Source organism: Saccopteryx bilineata, chromosome 1 (genome assembly GCF_036850765.1).
Source record: "Saccopteryx bilineata isolate mSacBil1 chromosome 1, mSacBil1_pri_phased_curated, whole genome shotgun sequence".
Lineage (NCBI taxonomy): Eukaryota > Metazoa > Chordata > Mammalia > Chiroptera > Emballonuridae > Saccopteryx > Saccopteryx bilineata.
The window spans coordinates 58,051,839-58,069,654 of NC_089490.1; positions in this window are offsets into that span (position 1 = coordinate 58,051,839).

Sequence of the window (17,816 nt, forward strand, 5' to 3'; positions counted from 1 at the left end):
TGGGGCTGCATGTGTCCTTACATACCTATGTTTTTGACCTTTTGGGGTAGATACCCAGTAGAGGGGTTGCTGGGTCATATGGTAATTCTATTCTTAATTTTTTTAGTAACTATCACATTCTCTTCCATAATGATTGTACTAATTAGCATTTCCACCAGCAGTGAATGAAGGTTCCTTTTTTCTCCATAGTCTCCTCAACATTTATTACCTGTCTTGTTGATAATAACCAATCTAACGGGTGTGAGGTGGTATCTCAGTGTAATTTCAATAACATTTCTCAAATAGCTAGTAAAGATGAGCATCTTTTCATATATCTGTTGGCCATTTCTATGCTCTCTTAGGAGAAATATCTGTTCAGGTTCTCTTTTCATTTTTTTAATTGGATTGTTTGTTGTTGAGCTTTGTGAGTTCTTTATATATGTTGGATATTAACTTATCAAAACAGTTGTTTGAAAATATCATCTCTGATTTAGTTGGCATCCTATTTGTTTTGTTGTCATTTTCTTTTGCTGTGCAGAAACTTTTAGTTTTATATAGTCCCATTTATTTATTTTTGCCTTTACTTCCCTTGCCTTTGGAGTTAAATTCATAAATTGTTCTTTATAGTCAAGGTCCATGAGTATAGTACCTATGTTTTCTTTGGTGTAATTTATTGTTTCAGAATTTATATTTAGGTCTGTGATCCATTTTGAATTAATTTTTGTTCAGGGAGACATACTGTAGTCAAGTTTATTTTATTTTTTTTGCATGTGGCTTTCCAATTTTCCCATCACCATTTATTCAAGAAGCTTTATTTTCTCCATTGTGTCTTTTTGACTCCTTTGTTGAAGATGATGTGTCCATATATATATATGTGGTTTTACTTCGGAGGCCTCAATTCTATTCCATTGGTCTGTATATCTGTTTTTCTGCCAATGACATGCTGTTTTAATTATAATGACTTTTAGTATAATTTAAAGTCAGGTAGTTTAACATCTTCAACTTCATTCTTTTCCTCAGGATTGCTTTGGCTATTCAGGGTTTTTATGGTTCATATAAACCTGGTAAATTTTGTTCTATTTCTTTAAAGAATGACATTGGGATTTTGTTTGGAATTACATTATATTTGTATATTGCTTTAGGTAGCATGGTGATTTTTAACTATGTTGATTCTTTCAATCCATGAACATAGAATATTTTTACATTTCATTGTGTCTTTCTCAATTTCATTCAATAATGTTTTGTAGTTTTAGGTATATTGGTCCTTTGCGTTCTTTTTTTATTCCTTTGTATTTTTTTTTTTTGCTCAAATTGTAGGAGGAATATTTTTTTTAGTTCATTTTCCAAAGTTTCATCATTGGCAAATAGGAAAACAATATACTTTTGCATATTAATTTTGTATCATGTGACTTTACTGTATTGGTTTTGTATTGGTTTATTGTTTCTAATAGTTTTTTGGTGGAGTCTTGGAATTCTCTATATACAGGATCATGTCATTTGCAAAAATTATACCTTTACTTCTTCTTTCCCAATATGGATGCCTTTTATTTCTTTTTATTGCTTGATAACGCTGGCTAAAACTTCTAAACTACATTTAGTAAGTGTGGAAAGCTAAACTACATTTAATAAGTGTGGAAAGAGTGAGAAGTCTTATCCTGATTTTAGAGGAAACGCCTTCATTTTTTCACCATTTAATGTGATATTAGCTGATGCTTTGTTATATGGCCTTTATTTTGTTGAGGTACTTTCCTTTTATTCTGATTGTATTGAGTGTTTTAAACATAAAGGCATATTGTATCTTATCAAATGTTATTTCGGCATCTATTGATAGGATCATATGATTTTTGTTCTTTGTTTTGTTGATCTAGTATATTATATTGATCAATTTCCATATGTTAAACCATCCTTGTGTTCCTGGAATAAATCCCACTAGATCATAATGTATTATATTTTTAATGTGTTGTTGTATTTGATTTGCTAGTATTTTGTTTAGGATTTTTGCATCTTTATTTATTAGAGACATTAGTCTGTAGTTTTTTTGTGTGTGTTGTCCTTGCCAGATTTTGGTATGAGGCCCCCAAAAATGTGTTAGAGAGTATTTCTTCTTCTTCTATTTTTTGGAAGACTTTAAGAAAGATAGGTACCAAATCTTTTCTGAATGTTTGGTAGAATTCACTAGGATACATGTCTGGTCTTGGAATTTTTGTTTTGGGGGAGGTTTTTGATAGTTTATTCTATTTTCTTCCTGCTTATAGGTCTATTTAGGTTTTCTGTTTCTTCATGACTCAGTGTAGGAAGATTGTATAGTTTTAAGGATTTACCCATTTCCTCTAAGTTGTTGAATTTGGTGGCATATTGTCTTTCATAATATTTTACTATGATCCTTTGTATATCTACAATGTCTGCAGTAATTTATCTTCTTTCATTTTGGATTTTGTTTATATGAGTCTTTCTTCTTTATTTCTTTAGTGAGTCTGGTGAGTCTACAATAGTTTGTTGATTTTATTGATCCTTTCAAAGAACCAGTTCTTTGTTTTATTATTATTATTATTATTGACAGAAACAGAGAGAAAAACAGAGACGGACAGACAGGGACAGACAGCCAGAAAAGGAGAGAGATGAAAAGCAACAATTCTTTGTTGCAGCACTTTAGTTGTTCATTGACTGCTTTCTCATATGTTTCCCTTGACAGCAGAGTAAATGATTCCTTGCTCAAACCAGCAACCTTTGGGCTCAAGCTAGTGACCATAGAGTCATGTCTATGATCCCACACTCAAGCCAGTAACTCTGTGCTCAAGAGGGTGAGCCTCTGTTCAAGCTAAAGGAGCCCATGCTCAAGATAGCAACCTTGGGGTTGCAAACCTGGGTCCTCTGCATCTCAGTCCACTGTTCTATCCACTGTGCTACCACCTGGTCAGGCTTTATTAATTTTTCTATAGTTCTTTTGTTCTCTATTTCATTTAATTCTGTTTTACTATTTTCTATCTTCTGTTGACTTTGGGCTGCCTTTTTTAGGGGGGCTGTTTCTAGTTCTTTATAATGTGATGTTGGTTGTTTACTTGGAATCTCTCTCTCTCTCTTTTTTTTTTTTTTTTTGTATTTTTCTGAAGTTGGAAACAGGGAGGCAGTCAGACAGACTCCCGCATGCACCCGACCGGGATCCACCCGGCATGCCCACCAGGAGGCAATGCTCTGCCCATCTGGGGCATCACTCTGCCACAATCAGAGCCATTCTAGCACCTGAGGCAGAGGCCACAGAACCATCCTCAGCGCCCGGGTCCAACTTTGCTCCAATGGAGCCTTGCTGCAGGAAGGGAAGAGAAAGACAGAGAAGAAGGAGAGGGGGAAGGGTGGAGAAGCAGATGGGTGCTTGTCCTGTGTGCCCTGGCCGGAAATCGAACCCGAGACTTCTGCACGCCAGGCCAACGCTCTACCACTGAGCCAACTGGCCAGGACAAAAATCTCTTATTTCTTGATATAAGCCTGCAATAATATAAACTTTCCTCTTATTACTGCTTTCACTGCATTTCAGAAATGTTGTTATGTTGTGTTGTCATTTTTATTTGTCTGTATATATCTTTTGATCTCTGCTTTTATTACTTTTTTGACTCAGTCATTATTAGAAGTATGGTGTTTAATTTCCACAATTTTGTTCGTTTCTCTACTTCACTTTTAGAGTCGAATTCTAATTTCAAAGCCTCATGGTCAGAAAAGATGCTAGGTATAATTTCAATCTTCCTGATTTGTTGATGTTAATTTGTAGCCCAACATATAGTCTATCCTTGAGGATGTTCTATGCACACTGGAGAAGAATGTATAATCTGACATTTGGGGAAGAAATATTCCATAAATGTCTATTATGTCCCTTTGGTCCATAGCTTCATTTAAGCTGATATTTCTTTATTGATTTTCTGTTTGGATGATCTATCTAAAGCTATCAATGATGTGTTAAAATAGCCAATGTATGATTGTGTTTTTGTCTGCTTCTATTTTTATATCAGTTAGTAGCTGCCTTATATATATTGATGCTCCCTGGTTCAATGCATATATATTAAGAAGTGCTATATCTCCTTGATACAATGTCCCCTTTTCGTTATAAAATGTCCATCTTTATCTCTGGTTACCCTTGTCATATTGAAGTCAGCATTGTCAGATATGAGTATGGCTACACCTGCTTTTCTTTGGTTATTATTTGCTTGGAGAATCTTGTTCTAACCTTTCACTTTTAACCTACTTTTATCCTTGCAGCTTAGATGTGTCCCTTGAAGGAATATTGTTGGGTTATGCTTTTTGATATTATCTGTTATTCTATTCTTTATGGTAAGTTCAATCATTTACATTTAGGATAATTATTAACACTTAAAGATTTCCTATAGCCATTTTGCATTGTTTTCTGGTAGCTCTGGGTCCTGTTTGGTTCTTTTCTTTTCTGTTTCTGTCAGTTGTTTTAGTTTGGTGGTATTCCATTCTTATTGCCTCTATTTCTTTTTTTTTAAGCTATGTGTTTCAGTAGTGGATTTTTGATGGGTAGTTACTATTAGGTTATTAAGAGAAAAGTGTTCATAAGTACAAGAGCCCTTTGTCTTATGAGTATTTCTGCACTCCGTCCTCCTTTGCTACTGCAGATCTTTATTCTCTCCTATTTTTTTAAATAAATTTTTATTAATGGTAATGGGATGACATTAATAAATCAGGGTACATATATTCAAAGAAAACATGTTTAGGTTATTTTGTCATTAAATTATGTTGCATACCCCTCGCCCAAAGTCAGATTGTCCTCCGCCACCCTCTATCTAGTTCTCTGTGCCCCTCCCCCTCCCCCTAACTTTCTCCCTCCCTCCCTCCCATGTCCTCTCTCCCCCCACCCCTGGTAACCACCACACTCTTGTCCATGTCTCTTAGTCTCGTTTTTATGTTCCACCAATGTATGGAATCATGTAGTTCTTGTTTTTTTCTGATTTACTTATTTCACTCCGTATAATGTTATCAAGATCCCACCATTTTGCTGTAAATGATCTGATGTCATCATTTCTTATGGCTGAGTAGTATTCCATAGTGTATATGTGCCACATCTTCTTTATCCAGTCTTCTATTGAAGGGCTTTTTGGTTGTTTCCATGTCTTGGCCACTGTGAACAGTGCTGCAATGAACATGGGGCTACATGTGTCTTTACGTATCAGTGTTTCTGAGGTTTTGGGGTATATACCCAGTAGAGGGATTGCTGGGTCATAAGGTAGTTCTATTTTCAGTTTTTTGAGGAACCACCATACTTTCCTCCATAATGGTTGTACTACTTTACAGTCCCACCAACAGTGAATGAGGGTTCCTTTTCTCCACAGCCTCTCCAACATTTGCTATTACCCGTCTTGTTGATAATAGCTAATCTAACAGGGGTGAGGTGGTATCTCATTGTAGTTTTGATTTGCATTTCTCTAATAACTAATGAAGCTGAGCATCTTTTCATATATCTGTTGGCCATTTGTATCTCTTCCTGGGAGAAGTGTCTGTTCATGTCCTCTTCCCATTTTTTTTATGGGATTGTTTGTTTGTTTGTTGTTGAGTTTTATGAGTTCTTTGTAAATTTTGGATATTAGGCCCTTATCTGAGCTGTTGTTTGAAAATATCATTTCCCATTTAGTTGGCTGTCTGTTTATTTTGATATCAGTTTCTCTTGCTGAGCAAAAACTTTTAATTCTGATGTAGTCCCATTCATTTATCTTTGCCTTCACTTCTCTTGCCATTGGAGTCAAGTTCATAAAATGTTCTTTAAAACCCAGGTCCATGATTTTAGTACCTATGTCTTCTTCTATGTACTTTATTGTTTCAGGTCTTATATTTAGGTCTTTGATCCATTTTGAATTAATTTTAGTACACGGGGACAGGCTGTAGTCGAGTTTCATTCTTTTGCATGTGGCTTTCCAGTTTTCCCAACACCATTTGTTGAAGAGGCTTTCTTTTCTCCATTGTGTGTTGTTGGCCCCTTTATCAAAGATTATTTGACCATATATATGTGGTTTTATTTCTAGGCTTTCTATTCTGTTCCATTGGTCTGAGTGTCTATTTTTCTGCCAATACCATGCTGTTTTGATTATCGTGGCCCTATAATATAGTTTAAAGTCAGGTATTGTAATGCCCCCAGCTTCATTCTTTTTCCTTAGGATTGTTTTGGCTATTCGGGGTTTTTTATAGTTCCATATAAATCTGATGATTTTTTGTTCCATTTCTTTAAAAAATCTCATAGGAATTTTGATGGGAATTGCATTAAATTTGTATATTGCTTTGGGTAATATGGCCATTTTGATTATATTTATTCTTCCTATCCAAGAACAAGGAATATTTTTCCATCTCATTGTATCTTTTTCGATTTCCCTTAACAATGCTTTGTAATTTTCATTATATAGGTCCTTTACATTCTTTGTTATGTTTATTCCTAGGTATTTTATTTTTTTTGTTGCAATCGTGAAGGGGATTATTTTTTTGAGTTTGTTTTCTAATATTTCATTGTTGGCATATAGAAAGGCTATGGACTTTTGTATGTTAATTTTGTATCCTGCGACCTTACTGTATTGGTTTATTGTTTCTAATAATCTTTTTGTGGAGTCCTTCGGGTTTTCGATGTATAGGATCATATCATCAGCAAAAAGTGATACCTTTACTTCTTCTTTTCCGATATGGATGTCTTTTATTTCTTTGTCTTGTCTGATTGCTCTGGCCAGAACTTCTAGCACCACGTTAAACAAGAGTGGAGAGAGTGGACAACCCTGTCTTGTTCCTGATTTAAGGTAGAAAATCCTCAGTTTTATGCCGTTTAATAGGATGTTGGCTGATGGTTTATCATATATGGCCTTTATCATGTTGAGATATTTTCCTTCTATACCCATTTTGTTGAGAGTCTTAAACATAAAATTGTGTTGTATTTTATCAAAAGCCTTTTCTGCATCTATTGATAAGATCATGTGGTTTTTGTTCTTTGTTTTGTTGATATGGTGTATTACGTTAACCGTTTTTGCGTATGTTGAACCATCCTTGAGATTCTGGGATGAATCCCACTTGATCATGATGTATTATTTTTTTAATATGTTGTTGTATTCGGTTTGCTAGTATTTTGTTTAGTATTTTAGCATCTGTATTCATTAGAGATATTGGTCTGTAGTTTTCTTTTTTTGTGCCATCCTTGCCAGGTTTTGGTATGAGGGTTATGTTGGCCTCATAAAATGTGTTTGGAAGTATTGCTTCTTCTTCAATTTTTTGGAAGACTTTGAGTAGAATAGAAACCAAGTCTTCTTTGAATGTTTGATAGAATTCACTAGTATAACCATCTGGGCCTGGACTTTTATTTTTGGGGAGGTTTTTAATAGTTTTTTCTATTTCCTCCCTGCAAATTGGTCTGTTTAGGCTTTCTGCTTCTTCATGACTCAGTCTAGGAAGGTTGTATTGTTCTAGGAATTTATCCATTTCTTCTAGATTGTTGTATTTGGTGGCATATAATTTTTCATAGTATTCTACAATAATTCTTTGTATATCTATGATGTCTGTGGTGATCTCTCCTCTTTCATTTTGGATTTTATTTATTTGAGTCCTATGCCTTTTTTCCTTGGTGAGTCTTGCCAAGGGTTTGTCAATTTTGTTGATCTTTTCAAAGAACCAGCTCCTTGTTTTATTGATTTTTTTCTATAGTTTTTCTGTTCTCTATTTCATTTATTTCTGCTCTGATTTTTATTATCTCCTTTCTTCGGCTGGTTTTGGGTTGTCTTTGTTCTTCTTTTTCTAGTTCCTTAAGGTGTGAAGTTAAGTGGTTTACTTCGGCTCTCTCTTGTTTGTTCATATAGGCCTGAAATGATATGAACTTTCCTCTTATTATTGCTTTTGCTGCATCCCAGAGATTCTGATATGTCATATTTTCATTTTCATTTGTCTGTATATATCTTTTGATCTCTGCACTTATTTCTTCTTTGACCCATTCATTTTTTAGAAGTATGTTGTTTAGTTTCCACATTTTTGTGGGTTTTTCCCCCTCTTTTTTGCAGTTGAATTCTAGTTTCAAGGCTTTATGATCAGAGAATATGCTTGGTACAATTTCAATTTTTCTAAATTTGCTGATATTGTCTTTGTGGCCCAACATATGGTCAATTCTTGAGAATATTCCATGTACACTAGAGAAAAATGTATACTCTGTCGCTTTGGGATGAAGTGTCCTGTAGATGTCTATCATATCCAGGTGTTCTAGTATTTCGTTTAAGGCCACTATATCTTTATTGATTCTCTGTTTGGATGACCAATCTAGAGCCGTCAGCGGTGTATTGAGGTCTCCAAGTATAATTGTATTTTTGTTAGTTTTTGTTTTAAGGTCAATAAGTAGCTGTCTTATATATTTTGGTGCTCCTTGGTTTGGTGTATATATATTAAGGATTGTTATGTCTTCTTGATTCAACTTCCCCTTAATCATTATGAAATGACCATTTTTGTCTCTGAGTACTTTTTCTGTCTTGTAGTCAGCATTATCAGATATGAGTATTGCTACACCTGCTTTTTTTTGGGTGTTGTTTGCTTGGAGTATTGTTTTCCAGCCTTTCACTTTGAATTTGTTTTTATCCTTGTTGCTTAGATGAGTTTCTTGTAGACAGCATATAGTTGGATTTTCTTTTTTAATCCATTCTGCTACTCTGTGTCTTTTTATTGGTAAGTTTAATTTATTTACATTTAGTGTAATTATTGACACTTGTGGGTTCCCTACTGCCATTTTATAAATTGCTTTCTGTTAGTTTTGTATCTTGTTTGATTCTTCTCTTTTGTTTGTCTATCTTTTTTTGTTTGTTTGTTTGTGTTCCACACTTCTTTCCTCTGTTGCTACCTTTTTTAAGTCAAGTGTTTTTGTGGTGGTTTTTTCAAGGGTGGTTACCATTAAGTAATGAAAAGGGTACCTACCATATTCATTGTAGTACCCTATCTTATGAGTATTTCTGCACTTCATCGTCCTTTGCTACTGTTAATCTCCATCCTCTCCCCCCTTTTTTTCCTTTGTTGTCACAGTTTAAGTTTGGTTTTATTGTGTTCTTGGTGGAGCTGTTACTTGTGGTGTTGTTTTCTTTTGTTCTTTGAATCTGGTTGGAAAACCCCCTTTAGTATTTCCTGGAGTGGGGGCTTTCTGCTGATAAATTCTCTAATCTTTTCTGTATTTGTGAATGTTTTCATATCTCCTTCGTACTTGAAGGATAGCTTTGATGGGTGTAGTATTTTTGGCTGAAAGTTCCTCTCTTTCAGGGCTTTAAATATTGGGGTCCACTCTCTTCTAGCTTGTAGAGTTTCTGCTGAGAATTCTGATGATAATCTAATAGGCCTTCCTTTATATGTTGTACTCTTCTTTTCCCTGGCTGCCTTGAGAATTTTTTCTTTGTCATTGGTTTGTGTCATCTTTATTATGATGTGCCTTGGAGTGGGTTTGTTGGGGTTAAGAAAACTTGGTGTTCTGTTTGCTTCTTGAATTTGAGGCTTTAGTTCTTTCCACAGGCTTGGGAAGTTCTCATCTATTATTTGTTTGAGTATATTCTCCATTCCATTTTCTTTCTCTTCTCCCTCTGATATACCTATTATTCTTATGTTATTCTTTCTGATGGAGTCAGACAATTACTGTAGGGCTTTCTCGTTTTTTATTATTTTTGAGTCTCTTTCTTCTTCTCTTTGTTGTGCCTCAAGTTGTTTGTCTTCTATTTCACTAATCCTATCTTCTGTACTGGGCTGTACTGTTAGCTAGGCTTGTTACCTCGTTTTTTAGCTTGTGAATTGAGTTTTTCATTTCTGTTTGATTTGTTTTTATAGTTTCAATTTCCTTGGTAATATATTCTTTGTGTTCATTGAGTTGTTTTCTGATCTCCCTAAATTGCCTTTCTGTGTTTTCTTGTATATCTCTGAGTATTTTTAAGATTTCTATTTTAAATTCTCTGTCATTTAGCTCCAAGGCTTCCAATATGTTAAGTCTTTTCTCCATAGATTTTTCCACATCTATTTGTGTTACCTCTCTTTCTTTTGTATCCATAATATTCGATTTCCTCTTTCTTATTGGCATCTGAGGGTGGTCTTGTTGATAGCACTAATTAGAATTAATAAAGAGTAAAAAGTAAAAAGAAAAAAAAAGGTAAAACACCCCACAAAAAAAAAACAGTAATAATTTATTATTTCCCCCTTTTTTCTTTCTTCTCTTTCCCTCCTCTCCCCTCCTCAGGGAAATATCGTGATGACCTGTGAATTATATTATGCTAAATGGAACAAAAACTGCCTATAATGGAGGGCCTGATTTGGGGTGAAGCGTTCAAGGGGCAAAAAAAGGGAGTAGGGACCTACTAAATGCAAAAAAAAAAAAAAAAAGAAAGAAAATCTTAGAGAAGTATAAGATGATTTTCTTGTAAGTGATGGTCGAATAAGAGATATAATGAGAGGGATAAGAGGGAACCAGAAAAAAGGAGGAAAAAAGGAATAATAAAGAAGAAAAAAATAAAAATAATAAGTAAAAATCTGTTGTATTAAGTGGAGCGAAGACTAAATACAATGGAGACCTTGGGTTGGGAGGAATGCTAGTGAGTTAAAAAGCAACGTAAAAAGTACCCAAAATGTCACAAAAATAAACAAACAAACAAACAAACAAACAAAAACAAAAGCAAAAAAGAAAAATAAAGCCAAAAAAAAACCTTGAGTCCCAAATTAAGTAATTTGTTCGTGATTGAGGATTAAATGGGAGGAAAGTAAAATGAGAAAAGAAAAAACGAATAGAAAGGAAAAAATAAGAAAAAGAGAAAAACGAAGGAAGAAAAAAAAAGGAAGAGAAAAAAACAAAATAAAGCAAAACAAAAAAAAACAAAAGAGGAGAGAGTGAGAGTTACGTGTTTTGGAGTATAACCTTAAAGGAGGGTGAGGATGAAGAAGAGAAATAAAATGTAACACTCATGGGTAGTGTAGTTCAAGAAAGGGGAAGCATAAGGTGGGCAGAGAATAGAAGGACCGAGGTGGAGGAAATAGAAATAATAATAATAAAGGCAATAAGATAGAAGAAACAAACAACAACAACAAAAAAATTAGTGGAACAAGTTGTAAAGTCTGTGGATTTTTCTTGATTTTGAGAGGTTAACTTTTTCCTTTTTCTTTTCTCTCCCTCTTCCTGGTCGGTGACTCTGTACCCCAGGCTCTGCCCCTGTGTCACACTTAGGTAGGGATTTGCAGTTGATGGGATTCTATAGCAATGTCATATAATTGGCTTTAGTCTTGCTGGTAGTCAAGGCTTGTTGGTGTTTGCAGGGTCCAACGATGAGAGAGTTTGCTTTCCTGGAGTCTCTCTCCTAGTCCCCCCTTCCTGAATTAGCAGCCTGGTGATCCAGCTATAAGGCTGCAACTGCTTCTTACTGGGGATTAAGAGGCTCAAAGAGCTGGGAAATCCCCACTCTATCCCCACTCAGCGCAAGGCTTTGGGAAAGGCTCTGGCAGTCAGAGCCTCCAGTGTAATCAGGCGGGGGTGGGAGTCAATTGTTGTCAAGGTGACTGTTCAGCGCCTAGCATTCAGTTGGACCACTCAACCCAGGCTTTCCACACTTTGTAGCCTGTTTTGGCTGGGAAGAAGAGGCACTAGTCTCTGCTTGCGACTAGTGTAGTATAGATCTTATTATCTGCCAAGTCCCTCTTGTTAGTGTTTATCCCTGAATATGGAGGCTCTATCAATCAGAAGTTGCCCCCACCCCTTTAGCGAGAGGCACTAAAAAATATCACACCTCTTGTCTTGGATCGCTGAACTGAGAGAGATCTTATCAATTAGAACCCGTGGGTGCGCAGATTTCATGGGTTAAGCTAATTTCAGTGATTGGGTCCGCAGCTGTGCTCCCGAAGGTATTTCAGGCTGCCTGAGCGCCCCTCCCCCAATGCTTGATTGTTAGCTTGAATGGCTGGGTGAGGTGCCTCGCCCACGGAGAGAATCTCCCAAGTAGGGAAGACCGCCCTGGCGCCTCTCCCGCTCGCCCCGCCGCTGGCGGCTGGGGCGCACCGGGCGCAGGATAATGGGGCACCCTGGGTGTGCGGGCCAGTAGGGCACTCTGGGTGCGTGGAATGTCCAGGGCACGCACGCGAATGGGGTGCTCCAGGCACCGGTGGCTAGGGACTCTCACTCGCAGTGCGCGGGCCGCTGGGAACGTTAGCGGTACTCGCTCTGCAACTGGACCGGGTGCGCGCCGCTCCCGAGTGTGGGCTGATTCACCACAGGCGCACTCCCTCCGCGGCTTGAATGAACGTCCCTGCGGTAGCTTCCTCCACATCTTCGTCTCTCAGATTCAAGTGATAACAGTCCTTTCGCTTTCAGTTTGTGTGGAACTCCGGAATGCTCCGAGGATAAATTTTTCTGTTTCTAGTTGATAAATTTGTTGTGATTTTGGGGAGATCTGTCGGACGTGCTGCTCACGGCGCCATTTCCGTGACTTCACTATTCTCTCCTATTTAATGTTATTGTTGTCACAGATTATTCTTGTTTTTATTGTGAACTTCTTGGAGTTTTACTTGTATTTTTTATTTGTTTTGTTCTTTGTATCTGGTCAAAAAACTCCCTTGAGTATTTCCTGCAGTGGGAGTTTTCTGGTGATAAATTTCCTCAACTTCTGGGCCCTGGCCAGTTGGCTCAGTGGTAGAGCATTGGCATGGCGTGTGGGAGTCCCGGGTTTGATTCCCGGCCAGGGCACACAGAAGAAGTGCCCATCTGCTTCTCCACCCCTCCCTCTCTCCTTCCTCTCTGTCTCTCTCTTCCCCTCCCACAGCCAAGGCTCCATTGGAGCAAAGTTGGCCCGGGTGCTGAGGATGGCTCTGTGGCCTCTGCCTCAGGCATTAGAATGGCTTTGATTGTGGCAGAGCAATGCTCCAGATGGGCAGAGCATCGCCCCCTGGTGGGCGTGCTGAGTGGATCCCAGTTGGGTGCAAGCGGTAGTCTGTCTGACTGCCTCCCTGTTTCCAACCTCAGAAAAATACAAAAAAATAATAATAAAAATTCCCTCAACTTCTGTATGTTTGTAAAAAAATTTATTTCTCCTTCACATTTGAAAGATAACTTTGATGGGTATAGTATTCTTGGCTAGTAATTTCTCTCTTTCAGTACTTTAAGTGTTTGGGTCTACTCTTTTCTAACTTGAAGAGTTTCTGCTGAGAAGTCTGATGATAACCAAATGGACTTTTATTTATATGGATTCTTTTTTTGTCTTTGATTTTTGACAATTTTATTACAATGTGCCTTGGAGTAGGTCTGTTTGGGTTGAGGTCACTTGGCATTCTGTTTGCTTCTTGGATTTGAGGCTCTAAGTCCATAGACTTGGGAAGTTCTCATCAATTATTTGTTTGAATGGGCTCTCCATCCCCTTCTCTCTCATCTTCTTCTGATATACCCATTGTTGTTATATTACTCTTTCTGATGGAGTCAGAAAATTCTTGTAGAGCCCTCTCAGTTTTTTAAATCCATGAGTCTCTCTCCTCTTCTCTCTATAGCATCTCTAGTTGCCTGTCTTTGATATCAGTGATTCTTTCCTTTATTTGGCTTGTTTTATTAGCCAAACTTGCTACCTCAGTTTTAAATTCATGTATTGAGTTCTTCATCTCTGTTTTTAAAGTTTCATATTTAGTGAGGTGTTCATTTTGTTTTCTGAGCTCTTTAATTTGCCTATTGCTGTCTTCTTGCATGTCACTATTTTCAGAACTTCAATTTTGAATTTTTTATCATTTAACTCCAAGGTTTTCATGTAACTAAGATTTTTTTTCTGAAGCTTTTTCATTTTCTTTCTGAACTACAGCTCTGTCTTGTGTAACCATGGTATTTGATTTCTTCTTGCTTTATGGCATTTTAGAGTGGTGTTGTTAAGAACCCCCCCCAAAAAAAACAACTAAAGAAATTAAAAAGATACAATAAAAAATATAAAGTTCTTTAAAATTATGCCAAGTAAAACAGAAAAACCACAGAAAAAAGTTGAAAACAAAGCAATAATAATAATAATAACAAAAAGTAAAACACCCAGAAAAATATAAGAATAAGATATAAAAATTAAAGAACATGAAATTCAAAGGAGAGAAAGAGGAAAAAAAAAGTATAATAAGAAAAAAATGTATAAAGTGATTAAGTGAAGAAAAAAGAAAAGATAAATTTCAGTTTTGAGGTTTCTTCCAATGTGTGTTGCTATATTACAAGTTTTAGGTATGTGAAGTTCTTGGGCTGTCCTATGCTAAGATATGGCTGTTTCAATGATGTAGGCAGAGCTATAACTGTTTTGGTGGGTGGGGTGTGTTGTGAGGGCTTTATGGCTTTGGCTTTTCAGCTTTTCAGCTCTAACAACGGTGATCTCAAGTTTCTGGGCACTTCTTTCCACATCTGCACAGACTTAGGAACCAGACAGGGAGTACTTCTGTTTTTCAGGGTAGAGAGTGGCTCTGGAGAGCCAGCTGTAGGGTTTGTCACTGCCACTCTCATTACTGTGAGGTGAGGGAGGTAGAATCTGGGAAGCTGGGGGCCACACTTTATCTTTCTCTGACTCTGCCAAGTGCGGTTGCAGGCAGACTGTGGAAACACTGGCCATGACCCTGTGCTCTGGTCACTTTGGTTTATCTCCCTCTCTGCCCCTCCCAGCAGAAGGAGACCCAGTCACTCCAAGTTTCCCTCTTCATACCCTTCAGACAAAATCCCAACAGTCTGAGCTTCCCTCCTCCTCATGTCCAGTAGAGAAAAATCAAAACAAAACATTGGTTTGGCTCCTTTCCAGAGACAACCAGGAAGGAATTTTATCTTCTTCCCCCCTTTCAATCTGTCCCACCTTTAGCCCATTCAGTGCATAGATCTTTCAGGTGCTCCTGCGAGCCCAGCTGTGGTTCCTTCACTGCATTATAGTTGCTCAGTTTGCTGAAACTTTAAGGGGAGCAATCAGGAGTATCTCTCATGTAGCCATTACTCTGATGTCATCTGGAAAAATGATGTAAGGATCTCAATAAAATACTTCTCAATAATAAAATGATGATAATAGATAATCTGTAAATACAAAAGTAAATGTTACAGAAAAATAACAATGAGTTTCTTATATTTCAAAAACAATGGGTCATGCTCAACACACAAACATGTTTAGTAAATGAAAATCATTAAATATATTATTTTTATCCAAATAATTGAGCTCATAAAACAAAAAATATTATAGTAGATGTATGACATACTTTTTTTCTAACTATTAGCATGACATATTATTATTACAGTGTATATACCTGCAGCAAGCAGCCAGCACATGATATAACTCTCAAAAAAATTTTTTTAAGACAATACAATTTGCAAAGAATTTTCCTGGTATTTCTACATAGATATCTCCATATAATTTTCATGACAAGAAGTTCAAAATGGCCTGGCCTGTGGTGGTGCAGTGGATGGACCTTCAGCCTGGAATGCCAAGGTTACTGGTTCAAAACCCTGGGCTTCCCTGGTCAAGGCACATACAGCAAGCAAGCAATGAACAACTAACATGAAGCAACTATGAGTTGTTACTTCCCATTCCATGCTCCCCTTTCTCTCCTGTCTCTGTAAAATCAATGAAGTATTTTTAAAAAAATTCAAAATGAGATACTTTTATGTGTTGAGAAGAGCACTATGGATTTTCAGTATAAAAGTTATCAGAATAACACTAGTGCCAGTCCTAAAACCATATGCCCTTGGGTCCATTAGTTGTTATCCTCCAGCTTGGCTCTGTACTACAGGATCAGGAGGTAAGAGAAGATGAAGCAGGGGAGAAGGAGCGCTGGATTTTGCAGGTCATGTTCTTAGCTTGTATATAAACTGGCTTCCAAAGGAATCTGGCCAATGGAAAGCATAACCAGATATTGGAGAGTGGAAGAAGGGGAAAATTCAGAGTACTTCTCTTCTTTCCTGCCTCTGGTAGTGAGACCGCAGTGGCTAACACAAAATCTTTTGACCCTTGCCATGGACAACATTAATACCCTCCCTTGCTTAGTCTTTAGTCTTTGAGTGGTAATGGTTTTATACTATTGCTGAACTTTCATTACTTTGCCATCTCTTGTTTAAATTCTCAGATTTTCCCTCATCTGTATAATCATCAACCCCTACATGAAATAATCTCTGTTGTAAACACTCCAATTTTTTTTGTTTTCCTGATTAGTCTGTGATTGATACAAAATTAAGGTACACTTTTCAAACTCTAGAATTTTAAAATATTCTTTGTTGAGGCGTCTGTTCAATATTTACCTAAAAGGATTTATGATCTGTAAAATAATAATTTTGCTCTTAATAGTCTAGCATTTAAAATAGGCTATTTGAGATTTTTTAAATAAATTCAAAGTTCTACAGAACCTCAATTAGATTTTAACTGAGATTCAAAGACATTAATTAGGATGCATAACTACTAAGGTAATTCTAAAATATTTGAAGTTAAGTAAAAAAATTCATCTTTAACCACAGGACTGTGATGTTGTGTATGTAGTAGATGCCAAATATTATATCAATCAATACAGGTCAATCTGAAGAATAAACTGCTATATGTATTTTTATTCCTTCTTATATGCTATATATCACTTTATAAATGACACCATTTCATAGAGCCAGTTCTATTAAATGTATCTGATATAGGGGGTCAGACTATACAACTGAGTTCTGCAATAATCCAATGTCATTCTTTATTTTAATTTTCCCTTAATATTTTTTTAACCAGAGTTGCTAAAATAGTGACATTAATAGTTTTAAATTCTTACTTCTTTCTTTTCTCCTAAAAAATCTGTGATGGAGATAGTAATGAAAATGTAACATCCTGAAGCCTTAATTCCAGAGGAGTAAAAAAAGGAGCAGAAAGGGAATAATCCCTGAGCTTTTGAATTATGAAGCTCTGACTGTAAACATACACACTAACCCAGTAAGCTCTTCTGGTTCAACCCTTCCCAGAAGCTTCAAGGCCAGTTGTCGAGGGTTGAAGAATTTATTTTCTGTACTTAAGATTTAAACACTGTGTTTTCAAGCATTCTGGGATTAAAATGAAAATGTTTGCATATTGATATACCCAGGAAAAGCAAAACTGATAAATGAATATCCAATGATGGCCATTTAAAACATTTCATCTTTTATAAATGGAAATATTTGATAAAAGAAACAACAACTACAATAATGTGTAGGAGGTAGGAAAAGTATTGTTATTTTTAAATATCTCCCTAGTTAATAGTGTAATGATGACACCTAACCTTTGACTCATTGAAGCAGAGACTATTCCCTACAGGAAAGCACATTTTAGAGCAATGAGATACCAAACTGGAGAAAGCAACCAACTCTTTGTTCTTCTGCCATCTAAAAATAGCAAGTTGAGCAAACACATAAATTAGAATATCGGGCAGATAAAGAAGAGGACTAATAGAAGAGCAATGCTATTTTGCAACCTAGTATCTAAACCGCAAAGTGATGTAACTGTTAGTCATATGATCACATAATTATCCTAGTAGATGGGTGATTTGAATTAATCAGAGCCCAAGTAAAGCATTTGGGTATCTGTGGACCTATATTCTCTGACTTGGCTAACTTAGGCTGTACCAATATACCTGGAGAGTATCCAGGTGTTCATTTCACTCAGAAGCATGTTGATGTGGCTATGGATAGATGATATCTTCATTCCCACAAGTGAGAATTACCAATGTCTAAAGGAATCAAGAGATCTTAAAATTCCTGTACCTAGCAGTCACTCAACTTAATTGAATATCATTAAGGCTTTTAGAAATTCTTTTAGAATAAAGATATTGTGGAGAAGAGAATTGAGTGAGTTAAGGCCTAAAACTATGTGCTGCCTTGGCATCCAGTGCTATCA